This window comes from Cricetulus griseus, chromosome 3, assembly GCF_003668045.3.
Source record: "Cricetulus griseus strain 17A/GY chromosome 3, alternate assembly CriGri-PICRH-1.0, whole genome shotgun sequence".
Lineage (NCBI taxonomy): Eukaryota > Metazoa > Chordata > Mammalia > Rodentia > Cricetidae > Cricetulus > Cricetulus griseus.
This window is the reverse complement of record NC_048596.1, coordinates 83,648,445-83,675,388: the sequence shown is the minus strand read 5'-3', so window position 1 is coordinate 83,675,388 and position 26,944 is coordinate 83,648,445. Positions and strand designations below refer to the sequence as shown.

Genomic DNA, 26,944 nt, shown 5'->3' with positions numbered 1-26,944 from the left:
CCCTCCCTCCTTTCTTTCCTTTCTTCTTTAAACTAAAATGATTTTTTTATGGGGACCAGAGTTGTGGTTACAATTACTCTCTCTCTCTCTCTCTCTCTCTCTCTCTCTCTCTCTCTCTCTCTCTCTCTCTCTCACACACACACACACACACACACACACACAGAGAGAGAGAGAGAGAGAGAGAGAGAGAGAGAGAGAGAGAGAATCCATGGTTAATAGGTTAATAATGTGTATTGGAAGCTACAAAATAACAAGGGTGACATTGGGTATAGGAAGAAGAGATAGATGTTCCAGATTAGGAGCCAGGCTCATATGTCCTCTCCCTATGATGCGGTCTGTGCTCATCCCTGGAATCTGTCTTGCCAGGGTCAAAGCCATGTCTGTCCCCACCACCTCAGCCCCATTAGAAGGCCCCAAATTAATCCACATAGCTGCCTGGATGACATCCTCCTTTGCCACGTTGATCATCTTAATAGTTACTCCCACATGAGAACCTTCTGGTCCCTTCATGGGCCATTTGATTTAGGGTCCTCACATGGGTGGCATTCATTTATCTAAGAAAAGTTCATGTTCTTACATGTAGGATTAATACAATTAAGACACTTCCAGGCCCTGGCTGGTTTCCACCTGCCACCTCGCCTTTGGGAAATCCTCCCTGGCCACCACCACCCACTACTACCTTCTCCATGGCCTCATGGGTACTCCTTCCCCTCTGCTGCCATGACCATTTACACCACCTCTATTAAGTATGCTTATTGAGTAGCAAATGAAACCTTGATAGGATTCCAAGAGAATTCTTTATCATCAAACCAGTCCAGAGCTACTTTAGTTGGAGGTAGGTCATCAGATGAGACTGTTGCCTCACACCTCAGCCTACTGGTTTCCCAGTGTGTATACAAATGAATTGCAGGCTGTCCAGTTTTCTTATTTGTCTTAATAATTCCAATATGCTTGATGTAATCAGCCATATTTAATTGTAACATTCTCCTTCAGGCTTTGGATAAAGATAGTGTTGTCTGAATTATCTTGTTTGCAATTGTGGCATGATCCTTAAACCCAAGGGCCACCAAATTTATTGAAGCTCCCACAGTCAATTCCACTCATGTCCCCTCTATCGGTAGGGCCACCTCCACACCCTTTGAGTTCATAGCCACCAGTGCTGTGGTTGTGACTACTTGCCACAGCCTTCACAGTTCTTTTATGCCTCCTCTGTAGCAACCACTGATGTCATTACTGTGGTCCTCATTGCTATAATCATCACTGCCACCACCACTCATGGGAGACTGATCTTGGTCATAGTTGCCTTCACCACTCCCTTCACCACCCCCACTGCTACTGTTATTGTGGTTCTTCTGTCCAAAAGCCTGAGGCTGGTTACAGGAGCGTTGTTGCTGTCCATAGCTCTGTTGTTGTCTACCATAGCCAGACTGTTGGCCATAGTCTCCACTCTAAATCCCTTCATAGCTGCTGTTCTGAGAACAGCCATTGAACCTTCCTGAGGTGTGGCTAGGAGCTGGCTGTTGGCCATAGCCAGAGTAGGAAGACTGCTGTTTATAAGAAGATTGGGAACTCTGGATGCTCCTATAGCCTCCAACAGAACCATATCCCTCAGGAAGCTGATTTGGAACCCTGTGTTCTTGGGTCTGTCCATAAGAAGAACCATAGCTGCCTTGACTGAATCCTGTTGTATCAACTGGCTTCCCATCACCACTGTAACTTTGCCAGCCATAGGGCTGATTGTTCTGTTGGGAATATTCTGCCCAGGCTGGGTGGGGTAGGCCCAGTAGCATTGAGTTGCTTACTGGGGACAGTAATTTGAAACCATGTCTTCACACACCACACAGACTGTCACCAAGCAACAAAATTCCAGGTGATTGTAAATGAATTCGAAGAGAATTGACTGAAGCCTGTTTCTGGAGAATGGGAGAAGGGTGCATCCCTGGGAGGAAATATCATTTTATGGTTTCCGGAAGAGATCAAGTAGATGCTTGATGGTGAAAAACACCAAAAACAAAACAAAACAAAACAAAACAAAAAAACAAAAACAAAAAAACTCAAAAGGTTCACTAGATTTTCCTCATCTATGATGGCATGCTAATGGGTGGTGCCTTTAGTGGGGTCCTGTTCAGGCAGCTACATTGTTTACATTGTTGAGATTTCATGGCTGCTGCTCACCTGTCATATCTACAAGACATTAACTTGCAGCAGGGGTTTGTCCCTACAAGAAACTGATTCTCTCTCTCTCTCTCTCTCTCTCTCTCTCTCTCTCTGGAGCCATTAATTGCCTGTAGACTTTAATCTACAGGAAGGACCTTGTGGGACTGCAATATGTGAATATATAACTTGAAGTAACTTCAGAAATTATCAAAGTAAAAAGGGACCATGGGTATGTTGTGGGGGAAGAAGGAGATCTAGAATCCTTTGACATTGTTGAACACATACATACGAAGGAACCTCTGTAGGGGAAGCTATAGCCACGCCTACTTAGGGGCTCAGGCTTGGACACCTCTTTCAGATGACTTTAGGGTTTAGTTAAAATAGATAGTTAGGATCTTCTTATATTTTACCTTTATGATTGTTAATTTTGGATACTTTAAACTGTTAAGCTTTAATCCTCTTTTAGACTAAAAGGGGAATTGTAGGGGAAGCTGTAGCCAGCCCCTAAGTAGGCGTGGCTATAGCTTCCCCTACAAACCTCAATTGAGAAAATGCCTCCATCAGAGTGGCCTGTGGTGTACTTTCCTGATTAAAGGTTGGCATGAGAGGACACAGCTTACTGTGGGCAGTGCCACTCTTGGCTAAGTGGCCCTGGGTGGCATAAGAAAGGTTGCTGAACATGGGCCTGAAGTGAGAGCCATCAAGCAGTACTCCTCAATAATCTGTATTTCAGTTCTTGCCTCCAAGTTCCTTCCTTGAGTTTCTACTCTACTGTTTTTCAAAGATCTAAGGCTGTAAATGAAATAAACCCTTTTATCCACAAGTTACCTTTGTTCATGGTGTTTTATTACAGCAATAGCAAACAAACTAGAACACCATATAAGTGTAAGGATCTGAGTTTAAATTCCCAGCGCCCATGTAAAAAGCCATGTAAAGGACCTGTAACTCCAGTGCTAATTGGACAGAGAAGGGAGGATCCTTGGCAATTGTTGGTGAGCTAGCCTAGCTGATGAATGAGCCCCATATTCAGTAAGAGATATGGTCTCAACAGATAAGGAGGAGAATGATAGAAGAAGACAGCAGATGAGCCCTTTGGCCTCTACATGCACACAACTGCAGGCTCACCTGCACATATACATGCACATACAAAGATGTGTAAACATACAAATAAAACAGTGGAATAAAGTGATGAATCAAATGGGCATTAAACATCAATAAAGTTGCTAGGTCTGGTGTAACGATAACTCTTTCTGCCACCTGCCTGAATTCTGCCGCCACATTAGGGCCCCCAAATAACACACAGAGTCTTATATTAGTTACAATGCTGCTGGCCAATGACTAGGATTTCTTATTTGATAGCTCAGTCTTAATTATCAACCATAAACTACTAATCTATATATTTTATAAAGACTTATGGAGGATGCCAGCATCCTCTCTTCCTGGGATCACATTGCGACTCTCCTCTTTACTACATTTCCCAGAATCTTCCTCGACTCCTAGCCCCACCTATCTTGCTTCCCCATTGGCCAACAGTGCTTTATTGTAAGACAAACATATACACAGAAGGACCTCCCCCATCAGTCTGGAGGAGAATCTGCCTGACATCCGGCAGCTCTTAGTTTAAAGGAGTTTTTCAAACATAGCTTAGAGTCAAAGCCTTTCTATTTCCAAGACTCCATTGTACCATCTGCAACATGGGAGATTGAAGTGTTCTGAACCTGGAGACTGTATCTGTGAGGCTTAAGTGAGGCAGCAGATTTTGATCCTAGATTATAAGTAATGAACAGGACCCTGACTCTAAAACAAAGCAGAGCAGGTCTATGAACCAGAGACAGGAAGGGTCCCCAGAGGTGTGTGGCTCCTGTCCTTGAGTGTGTTACAGTGACAGCTGAACACTTCAGTGGACCCCTAGATCCCACTTCAATGTGTTCTTCTCCAATAAGGGCCATAATAGGCTCAAATGCAGGAGGGAGTTGAGGGAAGGAGGCAGGGAGGGAGGAAAGGAAAGAGGAAGGGAGAGTGGACACTAGCCATTGGACCTAGCACAGAGACAGCTGCAGGCTTCCTGCCTGTCCTCTACTCTTCATTGTTGCTCTTAGTTCATAACATTGATGGCTTCTCTGTATTGCTCCTGCCTCAAGGCTATCCCTATAAACCAATATTTATTTGACATTTACTATAGTATCTAATCAATTCTAGAATAACCTCTGACTAAATGCCAATGTTGGGGAGACGGCATGAAATGGAAGAACTATGGGATTATATGTAGACATTTCTATTGATGCCATCAACACCAGCTCAAAGCTCTGTTTTGAAAATGGCCACATTTTCTTTGCTGCAGCAGCCAGCTTGAGCCTTGCTTGTTCTAGGCCCTTGTGTGGAGCTGACGGCAGAGGGCCGACAGTCCTGTCAGCATTCCTGCCCCTTGACCTCTTCCATGTTCTCAGGATTGATAACGGGACTCAGACTCTCATCTGCAGGGTCCTGCTCAGCAAAACTAGTAATCCTTTAATTGAATTAGATTCTGGGGAAGTTAAAGGGCTCCTCCGCACAGCCGATGGCAGCCTTGTGATGAGGAGATGTATGGCCCCTGCCTGGTCCTTCATGGTCCATGAATCAATTAATAGCCCTCACTCTCACCTTGAAAACTGATTTATGAAGCTAAAATATTCAGCTAAGTTGACACATGCTCGGCCACAACAGGGTGAAGCTTACTTCTCTTGGAAAAAAATCTTCCTGTCTGCTCTTTAGATACTTTAAAAATTATTTTCTTATTAAAATATCGTGTGTGTGTGTGTGTGTGTGTGTGTGTGTGTGTGTGTGTGTGTGTGTGTGTGTGTGTGTGGTGGTAGGAGGACATGAGGGAGACCAGAATAGTGTGAGAGGTCCCATGGAGCTATAGTGACAGGGGTTTGTGAACAGCCAGATGCAGGTGTTGTGAACCAAACTGAACTCCAGTCCAGTCCTCTGCAAGACAAACAGCTTAACTGCTAAGACTTCTCTCCAGCTCCTACTAATAGATTTTTTGTTAGTATACAAAGCAATGTCTCAGTATAGGATTTTTGCACACATGCACAGGTTTTATATATATATATATATATATATATTATATATATATGTATAGGTTATATATCCATATATTTAGTTATATATGCATATGTACATAAAAACACATTTGTAGGTTAAATATATACATGTATAGGTTATGTATCTATATTTAGGTGAGATATATGCATATATACATAAAATATACACACATATATATAGGTTATATATACATGTATAGGTTATATATCCTCATATCCTCATATTTAGGTTAGATATATGCATGTATAGGTTATATATCCTATATTTAGGTTTTTTATATATATGATATATATGATAGATAGATACATGTGTAAGTTATATACATATATATATACATATATATATCACACAAATCACACAGAGAAAACATATCTATCCTCCTGCCCACTTCCTCCCACAGATCCTTAACTCTGGGTTGTAACCCTATAAAGGATCATGTAACTGAATGTGGAGTTGCAGAAAGCTTGACAGCAGTGAAAGGGTTCTGAACAATCAGGTTAATTGAAACCACTAATTAATCCCATGTTGTATCACACAACTTTCCTGCAGCCTTGGTTCTTAACACACAGCAGGGTCACCTTGCACAGTACATACTGTCAACCCACACTGCACCAACAGATGCTGCCTGAACGCCTTGGTTCAAAGTTGAGACTATGGTACCTTGTGCTTTCATTGTGCCTAAAATATTTTCTGCTCATATATAAATGTAATTGATTTAATTATAGAAAGAAAACCAAGACATTTCAGTGTCTTTTACCATTGTTCCTCAGCAATATAAATATCAAATTAGTATTTTTGTTGTATTGTGAAAAATGTTTGATTTTAAAAATTGTTATACTCACTGACTTTAGTATTCATTTAGATGAATTTTGGATTGGGGTTATGATAAAAGTTTCCAAAAATTTCAGAAATGGCCCTAAACATACTTCTCTCATTTTTACTAAGTTATTTATTGGAAGGGTACTCTCAGCACTGATGACTATAGAATCAAATATTGATCACCTCTAAAAACTGGTGAAGATGGTCTGTGCCCTGTGGTGTCAGCTAACCAGCCAAGGCTTAATGCTTCAGGGGAAATACATGAACACATCTTTTTAGTATGCAATTTTTTCTCCTCGAGTTACTAGATTATAAAACTATAGATATGTAAAATACTTACTTTGCAATAAATTTGTGATTCACTGTTAGTGTTTGTATACTTATTTTATATGTATCTTTAATTTATTGTTAGCAGGCATCTGCTTTGTATACTTATTCTATATATCTTTAATTTATCGTCGGCAAGTGTCTGCTTTGTACATTTGTTCTATATATCTATGATTTATTACCAGCAAGTGTCTTTGTACAATTATTCTATATATCTATGTACCCAAGTTCTGAGAAGATGTTCCAGTGTGAAGTGGACCCCAGTGGACAATGTTTAGGAAGGCTGCTGTGGACTCTTTCTCTCCCTCAGTCTCTCTTCTAGTTTCATATATAGGGTGTAAACACACCACACACACACACACACACACACACGCACGCACGCACGCACGCACGCACGCACGCACGCACGCACGCACGCGCACGCACACACACACCACACACACACACACACACATATATATATATATATATATATATATATAGAGAGAGAGAGAGAGAGAGAGAGAGAGAGGGAGGGAGAATGCACCTATGCCTGCAACATGGTTCTGCTAAAATAGAAAATGTTTGTTTTTTGTCTCTCTGCGTCTGGCTTATACAATGAACTGCAGCTGCCCCATTTTCCTGCAAGAAAATTTGACATAATTTCATTCATTTACACTGGATGAAGCTCTACTGTGTGTATGTATGTATGTGATGTGTATGTGCACTTGTGTGTGAGTGTGGGTACACACATGCCATTGCTCACATGCGGACATTGAAGGACAATCTCAGGGGCTAGTCCTTACCTTACATCCTGTTTTGAGACAGGATATAGACCACAGCCTTCTGGGGATTCTCGTTCCCTTCTCCCATTTCACTGTAGGAGTGCTAGAACTGCAGATGTGTGCATGTCTTGGCAAGTTATTGTTATGTTTTTTTTTTTTTCTTTCCTTAACTTGACCCAAACTGCAGTCATCTGAGAAGAGAGAACCTCAGCTGAATAAATTCACCTTTAGACTAGCCTCTGGGAGCATTTTCTTGATTGATGACTGATGTAGAAGATCCCAGCCTACCAAGGGCAATAAAAGCAAACCAGAAAATTCAGGAGAAGCAATCCAGCAAGCAGAATTCCTTCATGACTCGGGCTTCAGTTCCCACCTCCAGGTTCCTTTAGTTTCTGCCCTGACTTCCTTCAATGATGGGCTGTGACCTGGAAGTATAAGATGAAATAAAACCCTTTCTCCCCAAGCTGGTTTTGGTCATGGTTTAATCACAGCGACAGAAAGCAAACAAGATACTGTGTGAGCTCTTAGAGATTCAAATGTAGGATCTCACATGTGCTCAGCAAGTGCTTTATCTGTTGCACCATCTCCCCAGGCCCACTTCACATTTTATTTATCTAGAGACCTGTGGACAGACACTCTGTTGTATGGAAATGGACCTTTTAAGAGGTAAGATTGCATCATGCATTCCTGTTGACACCTTTGCCTCACGCAGGGTCAGAGAGTTAGACTGAAGTGTTCTAATTCTCTTCATAATGTTCCCTGAGCCACAGTGACTAAGAACTGTTCACTGCTTTGCCCAGGATCTTCTTACACAGAATAGCTGTCCATGTAATAAATTCCAGTGTGACCCTAGAAAGCAGCTCTGCCATTTCTTCATTGCTCTATTTTCCATTATCACAAGCATGTGTGTAGTTTGCATGTTGGAAGGCGTGTGTGCACGTGCATGTGGAGGTCCAAGGCTGATGTTGGCAGGCATCCTTATTCGCTGAGGCAGTCTCTCAGCCATCCCCCGAGCTTGCTGATATGGCTCCTCTCTAAAGCCAGCTTGCTTTGAGGCGCCCCTGACCCAACCACCTTTCAAGGCTGGAATTACAGATGGGTTGTGACACCCATCTGGCCTTTCTGTGAATTTCTAGAGATACAAACTCCAGTCCTAATGCATGTGTGGCAAGCTTTTTACCTCCTGAGCTATTTTCTCTGCAACTTCACTGCTATTTTTAATCTCAGGCTGATTCCAAGGGATGGGTATCTATATGCATACATACATATACACACCCACTCTAATTACTATGTTTATTTTAACATAAATTCACATTTTGTCACTGTTCAGCCATCAAATCAACACAGCTTAGTTCATCTACCTCACTATACTTTATATTTGAAAGGGATTGCTTCAAATTTCTTGTTATAATTTTGTTTCATCATTTTGTAGAATATCTGCATGCTTAAAAAGGCAAAATTGTTAGAAGAGATTGCATTCAGAAAAGTTTAATTTTCTCTTTCTGTGCCACCTTTAGTGGGTGACTATTTTCTAGTTTTTGTTTAATTCTGCCATCACACACACACACACACACACACACACACACACACACCACATACACATATACAAGCACACCCACATATACACACACCACACACCATATACACCCATGTATACACACACCACACACACACATAGACACATATACATACATGCACACACACACCACACACACAAACACACATCACCCACACACCCACCCCCCCCACACACCCTTCTGTCTCCTCTCATATAATGACAAGCATGTTGCAAAGTCACCCTGCATCACATCACATCTGATCTTACTAAGAAATAGGCGACTTTCACCAGTCACAACAGTTACTTTCTGTGAATTCCTTACAAACACTGTATTGGAGATTCTTGAATCATTGCACTAAGGGAAATTACCTGGTTAGTTTCCTAGGAGCCTCTGGCCACATTTTTACCTACTAATCAATACATGCTCCATTTGGGTATTTCTGTTTAAAACACCCCTGCTTAATAGCTATGTTTAATTCACTCACATTGAGCATAGGCCTTGCAACTCATGCCTGGATAGTGCTAGCTTTATGTTTTATTTTATCCATAAGGTACCCATTGTGCTTAGAATCCTAGAAAGCCTTTGGTGCTGGGGGTATTTTAAACAGTTAAATCATCAGCAAAAAAGCCATAGGAAGTAACTTTTAAATAAATGTGACACTAAATAGAACATGTGTGATGGTTAATCTTTGCTGTCAGCTTGGTTGGGTTTGTAATCAACTAAGAGGCATTCCTCTGGGCAGGTCTGTAAGGGCATTAACTGGAAGACTAAGGAGGAGGTAGCCCCTTCCCCAGGATAAACAGCACCTTCCATGAGAGGTCCAGATAGCAAGAAGTCCCAGGAAAACTTCTGTGTTGTGGAATATTAGTTTAAGATGTGCTACATTTGTTTATGCTGTGGAATATTTGTTTAATGATATAAATTAAACAAATGTTGCATTTGTTTAACTCTATAAAGCTGTATTACTTTGCCTGCCTAAAATACCTGATTGGTCTATTAAAGAGCTGAATGGGCAATAGCTAGGCAGAAAGATTGATAGGCAGGGCTGCAAGGCAGAGTGAATAAATAGGAGAAGAACAAGAAACAGGAGGAGCAAGAAAAGGATAAGGAGAAGAGGATGCCAGGGTTCAGCCATCCAGCCACACAGCCAGCCCTGGAGTATGAAGGAAAGCAAGATATGTATAACAAAAAGAGGTAAAAAGTCTAGAGGCAAAATGTAGTTAAAGGGAAATAGAATAATTTAAGTTACAAAACAAGCCAAGCTAAGGCTGGGCATTCATAAGTAAGAATAAGTGTTTGTGCGTTTATTTGGAAGCTGGGTGGTGGGCCACCAAAGAGTCAAAAAAAAATAATCCAACAACACAATTCTGTTTTTTTTTGTTTTTGTTTTTTTTTTTTTTTGCCTGCCTTTGGCCTTGGTGGTGAGTGCATCCACACTGCTCCTTCTGTTGCTGCTGCTACTCTAGCAGCTAACAACAGAACTCAGCTTCTTTGGCCTTCCAATCTGGACTGAAGATCTTGGCTTGCTAAGAATTCTAAAGTCCTTCTGCATGGTATTGAACTTATTAGAAATCCAGCTTCATAAGCTGAGAAGAAACCACTGGGGTCTCACCTTCCAGTGTGAAAACAGCCATCGTTGGATTATCCAGAGCCTATCATGTCAGTCAATCTAATAAATTCCTTTTAATATATAGCCATTCTATCAGTTCTGTTCCTCTAGAGAACGACTAATGTACCATGCAAAGGCCTCCCATTTAAACTTACAATTATGTAAAGAGAAATGGAACATGAAGGCAGAGAATGACCTTGCATGACCTCATCTGGGACCATGCACACCAGCTTCTCAAACTTGTCACCATCCTGCCCAGGTGGATGTCTATAACTGACCATAAAAGTGACATTCATACTGACTTTGGGGTTAGAAACAAGTTTTAGCTAGTAAATAAGTTAGCATTTGTGGAACCCATGGCCAGTAAGGCTTAACTAGGATCACACTGGCTTCCGATCAAGTTGTGCCTGAAGTTATGTATGGGGTTACATTTTTCTTCTGCCTCAGTTTGTGTGGATAGGGGCCCCGTGTTGCATCAAATCAATATTAATAGGCACCCAGGGTTGCCATCCCTCTTAATTTGTTTGGTTTTCAGACACACGTTGATCCACTATGCCAGTCCTCTGCATGCCCCACTAAAAATTCAGGGCATATTCAAGACTTGAGGAAATAGAACCTTAATCTCTGTGCACTGAAAGGCTAGGGAAACTCACATGCAGGATGCCTGTGTGTGTAAATTTTTACCTAATCAATGCCACTTTAAGAGGCAGCCTGTGTAACATCATCGTTCTGACTCCACACCCAGCATGGCATCTCTGTCCCTGATCTGACTCCTGCCCACTGGCACTTGCACAGCCTGTAGACAGACTATTATTAAGATGGAATTTGTATGGATTATTTTCAGGACAACAAAAGAATCCCCTTGTTATTTATTCACAGGGTTTAGTGTGCAATATAAATTTAGCCAATTTGAAGAGCCTGGCTGGCTGATCTTGTTAGTGAAAGCCAAAGGCTATTGTCTGCTGTTTACACAACGCCCACTGCAAATCTCATTTCTAGTTGCAGGAGCATCATTTCTGCTTCCTGAGTATATAGACTATAGGGCAGCGGTGTGTTTGCAAACCTCAGCTTATGACATCTAGGATACTACAAACACAGGAGGATCAATCTCTCCACACCTTGCTGGGACAACCTGGGTCCCTTCTTAATACATAAGGTAGAAACAAAACTGGGAATTTTCTTGTGTGGGAGGTCCCAAGAGATGGCACAGAACTGGCTGAAGACAATGCCCACAAAATATGCTTGATGAGTAGGGACATGGCCCAGTGGGAAAGGTGTTTGCTGCAAGAGCAGGTAGATCTGAGTTAGAACTCCCAGTGTCTACACAAAAAGCTAGGCTGGATGTGCAGTGCTTGTAAGCTTGTAAGCTCAGCTCTTGGGCAGTGGAAAAAGATGGATTATTAGGATTTGCTGGCTTCAGGTCAAATTTAAGCTAATGAAATACTCAGTTTCAAAGGAATAAGGTAGGAGAGAGATAGAGCGGGAACCATGATATTCTTCTCTGGCCTCCACAGGCATGCACACACAGGCATGCATACACAGGCATGCACACACAGACTTGCAGACACACACACACACACACACACACACACACACACACACACACACACACGCATACCTCCCAAAATGACATAAAATACATGCTTGAGACCAAGGGCCCTTTCCACCCAGGTTTTTGGAACAAACCTCCACCCAACAGGATGCCCTGTGTCAGTGTGATTATGCACATGGAGATGTTAGAATTCTCAGCCATTGCCTTAATATTCTCAAAGGTCCCCAAATTCCTAATCTGTTTTTAAAATTGTACCTAATTTTTCTATGATGGCTCTTCTTTCCATTCTGGTTCCATACTTATAAAAAGCAAAAACAAAACAAAAACAAAGCCAAAATACAAAAATTACTCAGTGAGTATTAAAGGGTACAAAGTAAAAAATAAATAGACTAGACCAATAATTGTTTGTTTTGTTTTTTTTTTGTGTGTGATGTATTACACATATGTACATATTCCTGTATGTGTGTCTTTGGGAGCCAGAAAAGAGGGTCAGCTTCTTTGGAGTTGTTGTTACAGGAAGTTGTGGGTATCCTAATGTGGGTGCTGGGAAACAAACTCTGGTCCTCTGTAAGAGCAGAAGGGCTCTTACAGAGCCATTCCTCCATCTCCGGTCCTCACTTTCTGAGGCAGCATCTCTCATTGAAGGTGGATTTCACCAGTCACCTGACTAGGGTGGCTGGCTCATACACCCCAGAGGTCCTCCTATCTCTTCTTTCCCTAGCACTGAATTAGGTGCCTGCCACTCTGCCCAGCTTTGCATGTGGGTGCTGGGCATCCAAGCTTAGGTCCTCTTGTTTGCATGGCAGGTGTTTTCCTGCCTGAAACATCTAATAGCTTTGCCATTAGTTATGTTGGTGCCATGCTTTGTTTGAGTGTTTGGAGCATAGTCTATATTGCTGGTGCTACCACTACTGCTTATTTAAAGAGTGGGAATAATTTACACTGTTTCATACACAGCTTTATTCTTTCCACCATAATGACTCCAGAATGGCACTGCATGAATGTGCTGACTTACCCAAATCCCCTTCTCACACACATGCTATTCTAAGGTGTACTATGTAATACATTCTTTAAAAAATGATCATAAATGACTGTGGTTGCCAAGGATCCATCCCTTGAAAAGACATCTAACCTAGGTTCCCAAGTTGTCTTACAGAACATTCTACTGCTCCACAATCTCAGAAGTGATAAGCCATGGCTCCAATTTCTGCACAGCACTACCAACATATGTGTGTTTTAACCTTCCACTCCCCAGTTCTCCTTCAGTGTCTTGGTTCTAAATGTGGTGGCTTCTAGAGCTAAAGGATTCAGGCTATGTCTATGCTTGAAAAGACTGCCATTGTCATTGGTCTGAGAGAAAGGCAACACAAGATCCAGGTTACAAATTCTAAGGCAAGAAGTATTTTGGTTGTTTTTTTTTTTTTTTTTTTTTTTTTTTTTTTTTTTTTTTTTTTTTTTTTTTTTTTTTTTTACTTCATAGCAAACCATGTCAACAATTGGTGCCAGAATAATAAGCGCTGTTGCCAGTCTTGTGGTTGTGTGGCTTGGCTAAGCTCAGTTGGGTGGTTCTTGTGCTCTGTGTTAGCTACTTTCCTGTTGCTGTGATGAAACACCATGACCAAAAGAAACTTATTCAAGGACGGTTTATTTGAGTTTACTGTTCCAAAAAGACAAGTCCATCACAGCATGGAGGAATAGCAGCAGGCATGGTGCTGCAGTGGAAAGCTAGCTGAGAGATCACATCGCCACAACAATGAAGCAGTGAGAACAAACTGAATTGGCCTGAAGCCATATACTCTCAAAGCCCTCCCTTCTTCAGCAACATCTCTCCACCAGCCTCTTAGCGCCCCCCCCATGACATAATCTCTTGGGGACCAAGTGTTCAAACACTTGAGCCTATGAGGGCCATTTCTCATTCAAAGCTTTGGGTTGGCTGAAGCTGAAGTCATCTGAGGACTTGGGGTCTAGAACAACCAAAGTGGCTTCTCACAGATATGGCAGCTGGCATTGTTTGCCAGCTAGTGGTTCAGCCAGGGCTGTCAAGGAAAGTGTCTCAGCTCTTCTCTGCTTGATCTCTCCATGTCGCTACGAAGCAGGAAATAGAAACTGCCACTCATTCTAAGCTGGAGTGTAGGAGCCCTGAATGTTACTTCAGCCATACTCTCTTGGTCAACATTCAACATGATTCAAGACCAGGAAAGCATATTCTATTTCTTCATCAGGATTAAACATGTATATAGGGTGGGGAAGGTTTACCAAAAGTTACCTTTTGACAACTAGTTACCAAAAACAGCACGAAGAAAAGGGAAGAAAAGGACAGTAGGGATGAATGTGTGGCTTTGGGCATGCTACTTGACTTCTCTGAATCTTAGTTTCTGCAAACTGAAAGGAGCAACAACAATAGCTGTCTGTACTCATGGGAATTAACCAGCTTACATGTATGCATTCATATGTGTACATGTATGTGTTCATATGCATATATGTATGTCTGTTCATGTGTGTATGTGCTCATTTGTGTACATGTCTATATGTGTATGTGTCTAATATCTATCATCTGTCATCTGCCTGTAATCATAAGGATTAGAGAGCATATGCGTGTGTTCTCATATGTGTATATGTATTAGCATCTATCACCTGCCATGTTTACTGTCCGACTATCCATCTCAAAATCTCCATGAAGTTAACACAGATTGGCATCATCATTGTGAACCCTGGTTCATGCTCCAAGGAAACCATCTGAACTCTAATGTGGGAGGAGAAAATTCCTCATAAACTCATTGAGAAAATGAAGGAAATGACAGGTGCAACATCCTGTCCTCTCTTTTGGCCATGTTCTAAAAAACTTTGGAATGTGGAAACCAAGAGCAAACCCAAGACTCCCTGTGCCTTTACTCTGAGGTGTCTTGGCTGATTGTGACACAGGTCTACCTCCTCTTCCTCTCCTGTTTATCTGCATCATGAAAGGATCATCATTTTAGTGTTTGTGTTCACTTCAGAAATAAACACACAAATAGCGTGATGTAGTGAAATAAGGGAAGTCAGTCCAGCCACTTGAACTCAGAGTTGCACCAAAGACAGGATCATAATTTCTGGTCTTCACTGAGCATCTACCACAGGCACAAGCCTTTCAAAGGTATCTCCTTTGTGTTTTCTGGAGGGAGAGAGTGGCTAGAAATGACAAAACATCCTCTGCCCTAAGGAAAAGCATGAGCTTTGAGAATGATAGGGGACTTTGGACCTGAGCTTTGAGGCCATCTGGGTCTTCAGGGGCCAGAGTGGCCCTTGGATAACCTCCACTGCCCTGCAAAATGAAGGCATTGGGAGATGTTATTCGGGAGCACAGCACTGTTTCTGTGTGTTTACCACATCACATGCATGGAAGATCTGTCACTGAAAGGAACCCCCTTTTGATTCCAGTTACACACTGCAGTCTAGTTCATCTTTTTATCTCTACTCCTCTCTGAGACTCACACTTAAATGGCACTGATGAGCTGAACTAGAATAAATAGGACACAGGAGAGAAGAGAAAGGAAATGAAGAACAGCGGGAGAAGGGCAGTAGTGGCTAAGATGTGTCCACAAAGTTTGGAGCCTTGATATAGAGCTGAGGGACTGGAAGTGAAGCATCAGATTGTAGAAAACAAAAATCCAAGGTCCAGGAAAAGACCAGAGCCCCTTAAGACAATGCAGGTAATAGGGTAATTTGATAGTTAAGTGTCTGAGCACCCAGGGCCACCCTGTGACACCATGAAAAGAATAGGGGGAGAGGATTTGAAGAAAGGGAAGTGAGATGGCTGTATGTTTATAAATAACAAGCAGAGCCAGCAGGAGGCCCAGGAGGATTGACAAGGAAAAGCTATGATGTGTCAGGGTGCTAGCTGGGAGGACTACCGGTCCCTTCTTCTCTGGGCTTCTGGAATGTTGAAACCTATGACTCTTACCCCAAACTGAAGACAAGAAGAATCTTCTGGAAAGAAACAGAAAGAAGTAACTATGGTTACCTATATTTGAGTTATCCCAATAGAATGGCTGGATCCTAGGGCTAAGATTAAAGACTTTTGCAGAACTGAGACCAAAGTACCCGAGAGAAAGATTTCAAAGGAGCAAAGATTTATCTTAGTTCATGGTTTCAGAGGATTCAGTCTGTAGTCCTGTGGCCCCAGGGTTCTGGGCCTGTGTTGAGGCAGAACATCATGGTGGGAATCTGTGCTGGAGGCTATTTATCATGGAGGAAAAGAAATGGGGGAGGGGATAGGGATAAGGGACTTGAAAGGCTCTTCTTTCAGTGACTGGCTTCCTCTTTAAGATACATACACTTCTTGAAGGTTCCATAAATCCCCGAATAGTTCTACCTGCCAAGGAGACTAGACTCTCTCTCTCTCTCTCTCTCTCTCTCTCTCTCTCTCTCTCTCTCTCTCTGTGTGTGTGTGTGTGTGTGTGTGTGTTAGGCCAAAGGTTTTCCGATGTTTTCTCAACCACCTTCTACCTTATTTATTTGGTTTTCACATTGTTCTTTATTATTTTATGCATACTTGTCTGTGTAGGGCATGTGTGTGTGTGGAGGTCAGAAGATAACTCATGGGAGTCAGTTTTTTTTCAATCCCATGTGTGTACCTGGGATTGACCTCAGGTTGTCAGGTTTGCTCACAGATATCTTTATTCCACTGAGCCATTTTTTTGGTTGTGGCCTCATTTTAAAGAAATTTCTAATTGGACCTGGAGCTCTCTGACCAGCTAGATGGACTGCCCTGAAAACTCTAGGGATCTACTTGTTTCTGCCTCCCTAGCACTGGGATTGTAGGTGTACACTGCTGCACTTGGTTTTTTTATGAAGGTGCAGTGGAGCCATCCTTGTGTTTGAGCAGCAATCGCTTATCTCCTTTTTTAGTCAATGATCTACTGCTGTGAAGAGACACCATGGCAACCCTTATAAAAACAAAACATTTAATTGGGGCTGGCTAACAGTTCCAGAGGTTTAGTCATTATCATCATGTCAGAGAACATGGTGGCACACAGGCAGACATGATAGCTGAGGGTGCTACATCAGAATCCTCAGGCAGCAGGAAGAGAGAGGCACTAGGCCTGGGTTGAGCATTTGAAAGCCCAAAGCCCACTCCCAGTGACATAATTCCTCCAACAAGGCCACACTTATTCTAAGTCAGCCACACCTCCTAATCCCTATTGAGTAGTGCCATTCCTTAATACCAAGCATTCAAATATATGAGCCTCTGAGGGGGGTCATTCCTATTCATACCACCACATCCCTGAACTGTTAACCTGCCTTTAATACATGAACCTGTGTGGCACATTCACATATAAACCACATGGGTGTCATTCTTGAATGATGAATTGATGGGCTCTGGCTGCAGAGCCTCTGTGTATTATCTAACCACAAGCTTGAGAAGGGTCTTGTTCACATGGAAAAGACACACACACACACACACACACACACACACACACACACACACACACACACACACGCATGCCTTTAATCCCAGCACTCGGGAGGCAGAGGCAGGCGAATCTCTGTGAGTTCGAGGCCAGCCTGGTCTCCAGAGAGAGTGCCAGGATAGGCTCCAAAGCTACACAGAGAAACCCTGTCTCGAAAAACAAAAACAAAAACAAAAACAAAAACAAACAAACAAACAAAAAAGAAAAGAAAAGAAAAGTGAATGAGCTGTTAAATGGCAAGAAACAACTCCTGGGCATTTAAAAACTGAGAATGATAAGGTTTCTATCCAGAAGGAGTTTGAAGGAAATTCAAATGAAAGTCAACAGAACCAAAATAGAGACATAGGAAAAGTGGAATGATTCTAAAGTTATTTGATTAACTGCAGAAAGAAGGAACAGAAGGTAATGGGGACATGTTTGTTAAAGGATGAATGCCATCAAATGGCCCAAAGTGAAGGGCATGAAGATCCAGACTATCCAGAATCCCTGAGTACTCATTAAATTAAATGTAAAATCTTACAACAAGGTACATCATTCTTAAATTACAAAGCTAGAGGCATAAAAAATCATCTTAAAAGCCTCAAGAGACTCACAAGACTCAGAACCCTAGATCTGGCGTTAAAAGCCAGATGTGTCAGGATCTGTGATGCCAGCACTAGGGTCTGTGGAGGGGAGACTGAGGCAGGAGCAGCACTGGACCTTGACAGCCAGCTGTTCTAGCCAAATGGATGAGCTCCAGGTTAAGAGAGAACCCATGTCTCAAAAAAAATGGAGAGTGACTGAAGACTGAGGAAGACACTTGATATTGCCCTCTGACCTCCACATGCACACCTATATATGTGCGGACACACCAGCACTCACACATATGTACACCTATGAACAGCACATGCACACATTTATAATGCCCATAAAAAGAGACTAGTATCATATTGGTAGATGTTATTCTGCTGGAATTTGTTTGGAGTTCTGGTAGACCTTCCTGGAATTGTGTTGAATGTACAGAAAATAAGTTCAAAGAACAGGAAAATGGCAGAAACATCAAATCTGCATAAAGAGGAAACTTATTGTACCATTTATTTTAAGAACCCTGCATAGAATGTGTAGATGATTGACCTGGTTAAAAAAAAAAGTGATTTCACTCAACACACAGATTCTGTGTATGTGTGTGTGCGTGTGTGCACACGTGAGCGCACATGCAAGCACCTTTTGCTTGTGGGACAGGAGGGAGATCTTCCAGTGTGCTTAACAAAGTTAAAATGGGTAAATAGTAAGCAAATACCTAAGCAGATTATTTAAAAATATGGAGGGAAGCTTTTAAAGGAACTGTTAAAAAGAAAACTCCATTTCCTCTGAGGAGCAGGAATTAACAGCAAAGTGAATGAAGTGAGCCTGCTGTCTTCGGTTGAATTCTTCTGTGTATTGTGAAGTGCTCTTTTAGAAATTATTCTGGATGTTTGAATAATAAGCACAGGAGACATTAAAAATAATGAAACTGAGTAATCAAGATAGCTCAGTAGGTGAAGATTCTTGCCACTGAACCTGACAACCTGAGTTCAAATCCATCTGGTGGAAAGAGACAATTGATTCCCACAAATTGACCTCAAGCCTCTACACATGCATTTTTGCATGACCCTCTCCAAAATAAATAAATAAATAAATAAATAATGAAAATACAGCCAATAGAATTTGATGATAGAGTTTCTGTGAGACCTGCTCACCTCCATCTTTTTTTTTTCTTTGCTCTACTCTACATGAGTGGGGATAGCTCATTTAATATTTTTTATAGACTCTTTGTATGACACACTCTTTTGTTGTTGTTTTTTCTGGAAATTGAACTGAAAGTACTGCACTAGGTGAGCTCTCTACCACTGAGCTCTGGGGCAAGCCCTTGAGGGAAGAACTTTTAGTTACACTTTCTGGAAACAGAGACTTGAGGAAGTCAAGTCACCCACTTCATAAATCTCTGAGAAGATCCAGGGACATCATTGTCAGACCCCAAAGTCTCACTTGTATCATGAGCCCAGGCTCCCTTTCTGAAGCTGGGATCTATTTGTAATCTACAGTTGCCATAAAAAATAAAGTTTTAGATCTAGAAGGGTCTCTTACCAATCATTTGGTTAAACACATTCCATTCTGTTCATGGGTAAAAAGAGGTTGCATCCCTTGGCTAAGGATTCACAGTTATTGTCTGTGGATCTGGCCCAGGCTCTGGTGCATCTTTTAATCTGCAAGACACTGTCAGTGCTGTGAGGAAAGCCAAGAAACCAGGACTTAAAGAGGGAACAGAAATCACAGCTAGTTGTTCATGTCCAAGAATAACCACACCTGGCTATTTCAAGAAGAGAGAAACGTGACATTCTGACAATGGGAATTTTCTACACTTGGAAGGTTTGAGGTGTGACATCTTCAGCATCTCATATAGCATTCTAGAAAAGTTCTTGTAATGTTCTCAAGGTAGCACATGGTGGTAGCTCCTTGGTGCCTAGGACCTCAGGGGAGTCAGTCACCTGCTGTATTCATGATGGTATTCTAGCTTGGAACAAAACATGAACATTCTGTGGCCCAAATGTTTGTGATTCCAAAATTCACATATTGAGATATATTTTCTCCTCTCCACTTTCTTTTTCTCTCCTTTCCTCTTGCCCTGTCCTTTCTCCTTCTTCTCCTTCCCTCCATTCTTTTCATCTTTTCTCTTCTTTCTTTTGTGTGTTCATGTGTGTGACTGGGCAAGCATTCATGCCACAGTGTGTTGTGTATGTCAGAGGTCAGTCTTCACCTTTCATCTTGATTCCAGGCAGCCTCTCTTATTGTTCCTGCTGCATGTGCCAGGCTATCTGGGTCTAAGAATTCCTGGGAGTCTCCTGTGTCTGCCTCACATCTCCTTCATTCGAGTGCTGGGATTACAGATGTGTGTTATAGCATCTGGCTTCTTAGTGGGTGCTGTGGTCCAGACTTAGATCCTGATGTCTGCATGGTAAGTGGTTTACCTGCTGAGCTGTCTGATAAAATAGTCATTAGCAGGTAGACTTTTTGGAGATGATAAGTCATAAGTGCTGAGCTTTCATAAATGTGATTAGTGCTCATAAAGAGTCTAGAGGGAGCTTGTTTTCTTTTCCACCTCATGAAGATATAGTAAGGGGCAGACACTGAACCCTTACCTAAGACCAGATCTGCTGGTGTCTTTTTTCCTGTACTTGTAGTACCCAGCTTTAAAAGGAAGACATCTCTGTTGTTTATAAATGACATATTCTGTGTTCTTTGTTATAACTGGTGTATATCTCTTTCCTCCAGACTGAAGCATTCCCTCCTGGAAGGAAGAGAGAGGCTCATCACACTCAGGAAATGTAGATGATTTGAAGGTACTTCCCGGGGTTAAATAAGCAGTAAACACTTGCTGGGGGATGTGTGGCTGAAGGAGACTCTCTGGTGCAGCTGCCTGCAAGTTGCATAGGGGACCCCAATGATGCAGCTTTTAAAAGTCATTTCCCATGCTGGGGCAGGATTTTAGGTAATGCAGAGTCTTTGAGTAGCCCAAGCTCCTGTCACAAAGAACTCATTGGTTGACTAAGCTCCACTTGGATGGAATCATTTCTTTTGTTTGTCCTCAGTGCTTGATCTGGGGCTACACAGACATTTGTTTATATCAAACCAGGGAAAGTCATACAATAAAATGCAAGGAGACCAAAACGCAGAAGGGACACAAAAAATTATAAAGAAAAAAATATATCAATTGTTTCTCCATTCCTTACTTCCAGATAACTGCTGTTATTATTACTATTTGACAGATGAGAAAACTGAGAGATTAAAGCACTTCAGAAGTAAAGACCAGAGATCAAAGACACTTTAGAAAATATCAGAGCTCAGATGAAGTTCAGGAATCCTACCTCCAGCTTCCCACTCTTGCTATTTAATGCAGCCTCTCTTGACCTGTCAGTCAAAACACCTCAATCAAAGATGGCCAGTTGAAAGTAAACACTGATTCTGAGTATGGACAACCAGGTTCCATTCTGCCTATAGTATGCCTTCTGACTGGAGCATCTTCACATCCTGAGCCAACTTGTAAGAACTGTCTTGTTCTTGTGTATGTTTGCTATCCATTCATCTTTTAAGACAAGCCTTATCTAACATTGTATTAGGTACTTATCTAATCACTGTGGCAGAGCCCCTGGCAGGGGCAACTTAAGGGAGGAAAGATTTATTCAATCTCAAAGGTCCAGGGAATCCAGTTCATCATGTCAGGGAATGCATGATAGTGGGTGCTTGTGACATGGCTCATTATATCTGGGTAGCAGACAGGAAGCAGGGTGTTTGGTGCCCCCCTCCCTACCCAGTGAACCAACTTTCTCTACCTAAGCCCAATCTTCTAAACTTTTCACACTTTCTTCAAATAGTACAGCCTGCTAGGAATCAAGTATTTGAATATATGAGCCTGACCAGGGACAGGAAGGAAGTCATCTCACACCCAAACTTTGACAAGTATCTTCTCCTGGAGTCACCCTCACACATTACCCTTGGTTACAGGTCAATCTGCTATACTCCCCCCCACCTCTTGAGACTCACCATCAGGCTTCTCATCATTGTCTGTGTGCCTGTTTCCCCCAGATGAAGCCCTTGCTAATGGGCTTGACCCAATCTTCCATGTCTTCATAGCATGTGGTAAACTGAGTAAGGTCTCTGGTTTCCAAGCATGCACATACTTCTTCCTTGGGCAGTGTGAATTTTCATGGCAATATTAGCCTTGGCAACACAATGAAGTTGAGAACTTGAGATGAGGGTGTTGTCCTGGATTATCCAAGTGGACATGATTTAACCACCAGTATCCTTGGGAAGGTCAGTGAGGAAAGGGAAATACGATCATGGAATCAGAGGTTAGAATGATGCAATTGGAAGCCCTACCCACAAAGTTGCAAGGAGAGACACAGCCATGCTGACACCTTCACTTTAGGACTTCTGACATTCGTAGTGAGTCTTACTACAGTGATGTCTAGAAGGGGGAGAGCAGAACTTACAGAAGGAGCTCAGTGGGCAAGCCTTCAGCCAGTATAGCCAGCCTGCTACACACACACACACACACACACACACACACACACACACACACACACACACACACACGTGCACACATACACTCACAAGCATATATATGCTCTCTTCAGGTCAAGGTGGGTTAGTGAGCCTATAGCCAATGCTAGAAGGATGGGGCTCTGACATTCTGCTGCAGAGGTATGACCACAGTTCCAGCAGCTGATGGGGTGAGAAAATCCAACAGATTCACTCTGTGGCTTAGGGAAAGTTGATCTCGCAGAGCCTTGGTTTTTACCAATGTGTTTGAAGGAAAAGTCCACTTTCTGCCTGACAGTGGACTTCATAAAGACAGACGATGTTATTCAGCTAGAGTACTCCACGGAAGACCAGGTATAATATAAACACTGGGTAGCATTAATAATAAATATTTCAGAAATAAATCTGTGTTTTCAAAAAACAAATATGCCAAGACACCCAGAGTCACCTGTCACTTGGGGAAGACTATGCCACCTTCCTGAACCAAAACACTTAGTGCTTTTAATAGCTTCACGTTTTAATATTCTGTAACTTGGGGAACACACAGCCTTAGGATTAAATATTAAAATATTAAATATTAAATTGGACAGCAGTAATGCATCAGAAACTGAAACCTGCTTGTTTATCCAGGGCCTCTTAGGCACACTAAGAAATCCAAGCACAGTTTGTTATTCACTGAGGTCATTGCTTTCCTGCTTTCTTTTTTTTTTTTTTTAAATGCCAGACATACCGGCACCACATGCATCTTTTTTATTGATTAGTGTGGAAGACTTGAATGAAATGGACCCAATACTTGCTCTTGAAATACCCTATCTAGCATTGTAAAGCTAGAGGAGGTATGTTTAGTAGACACAACCGAATATTCCAGTGATGGAATGGACATAACTTGTTTCCTTGGTCCATGCCTGTATCTTTAATGACAGTAGATGTATGTTGCCTGAGTTGTGAGCCTGGGATTTGTCCTCACTGATGGTCTGATGATTGGCTTAGTGCTGCTATCATCCAAGACCAGCATCCAAGTAAGTCCCAAGAAACTGCTTTTTGACGGATGAGATTCCCTAGCCAAAGAAAAAGAGCTTTGAATCTGCCTTTCTTGAGTATCAAATCTTTGTTCAGAGACTCAAATTCTCCTGCCATATAAAATATGTTCCTGGGAAATGAGCTGAAGACAGACATTTATAATTCATTCTAAAGATAAAACACACAGTTCAGTCAAGAGGCAGAGACTCACCTCCAGTGTCTTGGCTGTACGACCTAGAGCAATTACTCTCTCATTGAAACTGGTTGTCTTCTGGTAAGGAAGATAAGGGATAACTATGATAATGGCACACAGGTAGGATGCTGCCTTTCACAAGCTGTAGCTTGAAATGAAGTCACACTTCAGTTAGCGATCTGGTTGACATAACCCTAAGCCCCAGTGCCAGCTTGGCCATCGCTACTCTTAGTGTGCTGGACAGTGGACATAGTGGGAAAGAAAGATATTCTAAATCCCTCATGTGACACACAAGCGAGTTGCACCATGCCATCCTATTTCCAGTACTTCATTCACATGCATATATTAGTTATCCACAAGAAAGCTGGGATGCTCAGGTGGCCAGCTGTCCTGACATGCTCTGCAAAATCGGCTTTTGTTGTTGAGCTCTTGCTTCTGAGCTGGCGTAGCCTGCACACCCTGCCTTCTATGTCTGGCTCACTAGCATGGTCTGCATACCCTGCCTTCTGTGTCTGGTCCACTAATACAGCTGCATACCCTGCCTTCTATGCCTGGCTCACTAACACAGCTGCATACCCTGCCTTCTATGCCTGACTCATTAGCATAGTCTGCACACCCTGCCTCCTATGTCTGGCTCACCAGCATAGCTACACAGCCTGCCTGCTATGTCTGGCTTGCTGGCATAATATGTACACCCTGACTTCTGTGTCTGTTCTATTGGAATAGTCTGCACATACCTCCCTCTAAGTCTGGGTAAGTCATGAAGGGTCTGCATTATCTTTCTGTATTCAACATTTGTTCAAGCCCAAACTTGTTACTAGAGATTGTCATTTAAACTCAAAGTGGTAAAAGAATTGATTTTCCTGAAGGAAATGTATCAGTGTACTATTCCCACCACTTAGTTCATAACCCCAACAAATCAGAAGGAGGCAGCCTCTCTTGCAACAAGAACCTTCTTCTGGTGACTTTGTAAAACTCAGGTGCATGCTGAGCTTCATTCTCATTTCCTTTGGGGGATCTTGGTAGTTATCTCCTTCACTTCGCTTTTCTCCCAAAATTCTGTCTTTCCAATCTTAAACCAGTGCTTCCTTGAACTTTTCCTAGATACTTAAGATCCCACTTATTCATACATAGCCATCAGATTGGTGTGTGTGTGTGTGTGTGTGTGTGTGTGTGTGTGTGTGTGTGTTGTGTACATGTGAATGTGTTTGGGTATATGCAGTGTGTGTGCATGTATATGGATGTATGTGTTTCATACAGTGTATGTGTTTGTATGTACAGCTATGTGAAAGTGCACATATTGTGTGTGCATGCATATGTGTGTTGCAGACATGTGAATGCAATTCTCTACACAGGTATGTGAGCATGCATGTGGAGGGCAGAAGCTAATGTCAGGTGTCTGCCTAAGTCACTCTCTACCTTATGTTTTGAAACAGGGTCTCTTACTGACTTGGCAAAAGCTAGCAGTCCAGTAAGCTCCAGGGATCCTCCTTGCTCTCCCTCTGCAATGCTGGGATGATAGACACATATGGTATCATCTGTCTTTGTACATAAGCGCTGGAGATCTGAACTCATGTCCTCATTTTTATGTGGCAAGCACTGTACTGACCCGAGCCATCTCCCCAGCCCGTCTACAAGATTCTGCAATTAGATAATGTACTCAATCTCTCTGAACACATACCTTCATATTTGTTTCATTGTTTGGGAGCTATGTAAGCAACAACAGTAGTAACAGTAAAGAAACACGCCATTATTTTTATATCTCAGTCTCTGAACCAGGCTATTCATCCAGGTATTTATTGAGCAGATACCCATGCAGCTGGTGCTGTCCCGGGTGCTGAATATGTGACACATGCCTAGTTCCTGCATTCTTAGAGCACAAGTTGTTGATCAGCCATGAAAAACTGTAGCTTGAGGCCTACTTCAGTATGTCTGTGAGTTAATGATATTGGTTTTATTTTTTGATTTTTCCACAGTTTTAAAGAGTTGTAAAAACAGAATATACAACAGAGACCCCATGTGGTCTGCAGAGCCTAAAACATTTACAATGCAATCTTCCACAGAAAAACAGGACAATCTGCTAACCTGTAATGACTTCACTGTGTCTTCCAAAGTATCCTACAAGACAAATTTTTATTCCATCCTTTTCAGTGCTGAGGAAACTGAGGTCTGTAGTGGGAAATAATCATGCACAAGATATCTAAAATGTTTTTTTGGTATTCAGTCTAGAACACGTTTAAGTTGCCCGGGGTCAATGTTTGTATTGTCTGTCTAGACGTGGAAGTATAAGATTAGCTTTTCAGACCTAGCTCTGTCCCAATTCCACTACAGAAATTACTTGTGTGATTGTATTGAAATACTACCCATCCACCACACAGAGGCAGGAAGATGGATGTTTTTAAACCATCAGTCAGCTGCTGATGGGTCAAAGAAACAGAAGTTCAAGACAAGATTAAAAGAGTGACATCTTAGAATTAGGATGCTGAAAACCATCTTTGCAGTCTCCAAATTGTCGTATAGAAAAGGTCAACATGGCCGGGCGTTGGTGGTGCACGCCTTTAATCCCAGCACTCGGGAGACAGAGGCAGGCAGATCTCTGTGAGTTCAAGGCCAGCCTGGTCTCCAGAGAGAGTGCCAGGATAGGCTCCAAAGCTACATAGAGAAACCCTGTCTCGAAAAACCAAAAAACAAACAAACAAACAAACAAAAAAGACAAAAAAATACCGAAAAGGTCAACAAGGGTTGGTTGACTTCACACTACCATTTCAGTCTGCAACTTCCTTCCAGGGATTATTTTCTTCATTCTAGTGGGGTGATAGAGAAGAAAGTCCCATCTATGCCTCTGTACATCTTAATTATTCTGTTTGAAGGGCTGTTGACACCATTTTGTTCTCTTCAAGAACATGTAACCCAAGAAATGTAAGAAGCACGGCAAAGAGTTAGGGCAACCAGCCCTAACAGGGAACCAGTGAGCCATCTTCCAAACCTCCAAATGAATAGCATATAATCTTGCAAGCTTTATTCTGACTCTTTTAGCTTGGAACATTTGCCTTGTGCCTTCACAATGGGGAGCTTGCTCACTGAGATTCCTGGCTTTGTAGCTGGGCCAAAGTCCTCACAGAGGTTTGTTTACCTATCTAAAACCACAGTCCCTTCATCCATCCTGGTCCTACCCATCATACCTGTGTTTTGTTTGTCAGAATCAAGCAGTTTGAGAAATGTTTTCAGAAATAAGGGTTTGCTGTTTAATGGGAACAGATGACTCATACTTTCAAATGTTTCTGGGGCCAGGGGTTCTTTGTCTAGCTTCTTTGTTAAAACCATCCACAGAGATTTACGAAGGTGCTAT

General features: G+C 42.1%; 1 pseudogene; it reads right to left on the bottom strand.

Moving 5' to 3' along the window:
• Window positions 1-295: 295 nt before the first annotated feature.
• On the bottom strand, window positions 296-10,347 carry LOC100753979 (annotated as a pseudogene).
• Window positions 10,348-26,944: the final 16,597 nt, after the last annotated feature.